At 38.1% G+C, this 2,923-nt stretch overlaps 1 non-coding gene across 1 annotated transcript; it reads right to left on the bottom strand.

The window, feature by feature from the left end:
* Positions 1-2,064: 2,064 nt before the first annotated feature.
* On the bottom strand, positions 2,065-2,171 carry LOC145135227 (small nucleolar RNA R71). Its single transcript, XR_013719689.1, has one exon. It is a non-coding gene; the product is annotated as a small nucleolar RNA R71 (small nucleolar RNA).
* Positions 2,172-2,923: the final 752 nt, after the last annotated feature.

A 2,923-nucleotide genomic window follows, 5' to 3' on the forward strand; every position in this document is an offset into this window, starting at 1 on the left:
TCGAACACGTTTATCTCATACTCACGACGTGAGGCTTATTGGCTCACGACGTGAACTCGGAAAAATCAAAATCTATATAAACCCTTGTCCATTACGACTTGGGGAGACTTTTGGCTGATTGAAGAAGTTCCAGGAGGCGATTTTCAGAGAAGTAGAAGGTCTGGAAGAGAGTTTCAACACCAAAGGAGTAGAGAAGATCATAATCATCTTTAGATTTGGTACTTTTCATTATGTTTATGATTATGACTTTTGTTGAATTGTTTTCTAGGATGTCCAGCTAAATCTAGTTGCTTCTGTTAGCTAGATGAACCTGGAACTCATGGTGTAATAACTTTAGCTTTGACTTACTAGTTGGTTATGACTTGTGTTGATTGATTTTTACCTAGCATGTTTGATTTAGTATTTGATTGCTTTTAATTCTTGTTTTGTGTAGTTAGTGACTATTAATTTACATGAGTTAGAATACCTGGTAATTTAGTGAACACTAAATTATTAGAGCTAGGATCAACCAAATCTTAGTTAAGCAATTAAGTATTGAATTAGGTTGTGCTAGAGAACTCATATTATGATCATAAGTGTGTTTTGCAAATTAATCTTACATAGCTCCAATCCATTAAATAATAAATTATGTGTTAACTAATGTGTGAATATACATTGATTTACATGAATTGATTAAATGTTAGTAAATTTGGAATTGAATTGCTAATACTTTATTAATTGGTAACCAACAGTAGTTGTCAAAGTTAATTTATGAACCATTGAGGGAAAGCGGATTCGAACTAACAGAAATGTTTGTTAATTAATTGAATTTAAGTTAGGAATTAAGTTTCTCTGATCTTGCAAAATCAGATAAAACCCCCATCCTTGCTAGAAAATTAGGTTAATCTAGTAGTAAATATATTAATTAGACAATACCGTTCCCTGTGATCGACACCCGACTTACCCAACTATTCTATAATTTTGACTAGGTACACTGCCTAGGTGCAATTAGTTAGTTAAGGTAGTTAGGTTATAAATATTAAAATTAGGTGTAGCTATTTGCACGCATCAAGTTTTTGGCGCCGTTGCCGGGGAACGGCTTATTTGTTCATTGATTTATTTACTTTAGGTTGATCGATCCTTTTTGTGGGGTAAAACGTGCAAAAAGTTACTTTTTCAGCTTAGGTTTTATTTTATGTACTAGATTCACGACGTGAGCCTTAAGCTCACGACGTGAGTTCAGTAATTTTTAGATTTTCTTCTTTTTTCTTTTCTGTTAGTTTTCTGCGACAACACGAGGTGGTAGCCTTTACCACGTCGTGGTGGCCAGTCCGTAGGAAATTTTTATTTAGTTTTTGTTCTGTTTTACGTTTTTATTTTATTTATTTTGCAGGAGTATATGACCAGAGGTTCCAAAACACCTTTGGTGCCACCACTTGGAGATCCAGAGTCAGCCGTTCATAACAAGAGAGATAAGAACGTGAAAGAAGATCAAACACCAAAGAAGACACCTTTACAAGAACTCAAGTCAGTATTCTCAATGAAGTCAGGAAAGAAAACAGGAAAGTCAAGTTCATCTTCAAAGGACAAGAGCAAGGTTAAAAGCATAGATCCAATACCTAACCCAAACGAATCTGAATACGAATCTGACATCGAGTTTGGACTATATACGAGCGAACCCGAAGACGAGCCAAGAAACGAGATGGCGAACATTGAAGAGATGTCGATGGGAGCCTACAAGAAGCGTATTCGAGAAGATGTCGGTCCGGGATTAGTACAACGCGCGATTCCTGCCACTGCCACATTCGAGTTGAAGGGACACATCCTTACAGCACTGAAGGATATCCCATTTATGGAAAGGATCATGAGGATGCTTTCAAACATCTAGATGAGGTAAATGACATTGCAGACTATTTTAATGTCCCAAATGTTAATAGAGATACTGTCTTGCTGAGGATGCTACCAATTACTTTCAAGTGAGCCGCAAAAGATTGGTTGAAAGCACTTCCACCTGGTACAATCACTACTTAGGCTCAAATGCGTGAGCAGTTTCTAGACAAATTTTTCCCACCATCCAAGATAGCTAAACTCAAGAAGGCAATAGCTAACTTTGAGCAACAACCAGGGGAGTCACTGTACGAAGCATGGGAGCGTTACAAAGGACTGTTAAGGAATTGTCCTCAACATGACCTTAATATTCAACAAGAGATGTCTATTTTCTATGATGGGGTCAATGTTATGACTAGGCAACTCCTTGATTCACAAGGTCCTCTCACTAAGAAGAATCAAAATCAGATCAAGGTGTTGATTGAAGAGTTCGTGAAGCATTCTCGGGAATACCACAACCGAAGACACGATGGAATAAAAGGCGGTGGAGGTACACATTCTGAAGAGATGGCTGCTATGATGGCAATGCTCAATAATATGGACAGGAGGTTGACCCAAATGGACCAATCAATTCATGCGATTAGAGTTGGTTGTGAGAAATGCAATGGTCCACACTTGACTAGAGATTTCCATTTGGATGAGTATGGGAATAAGAAGACTCAAGTATGCTACTCGAGTGGGGACAAGTATGATGAAGATTGGAGAAAACCAAAGAGGGAGTGGTTGCCATACGATGAGTACAAGAAGCAGAAGGAGGAGAAATACAGACAGACTGGCCGGGGTTTCTACCAAAAGGAGCAACCACCAACTGAGAAGAAAGCTGATCTGGAGACCATGTTAGTTCGTTTCACGGAAGCTTCAGAGAAAAGACATGATGATACAGATGCAGCATTGAAGGATCAAAGAATAATGATAAAGGAGCATCAAACTATGATGAAAAATCATCAAGCAATGATGATTGACCAGCAAACATCATTAAGGAATCAGCAAGCCTCCATCCACAACCTTGAAGCTCAACTTGGTCAACTTACCACTTTGGTGAATGAGAGATTATCCC

Source organism: Lactuca virosa, chromosome 8 (genome assembly GCF_052849685.1).
Source record: "Lactuca virosa cultivar CGN04683 chromosome 8, Lactuca_virosa_CGN04683_v6, whole genome shotgun sequence".
Lineage (NCBI taxonomy): Eukaryota > Viridiplantae > Streptophyta > Magnoliopsida > Asterales > Asteraceae > Lactuca > Lactuca virosa.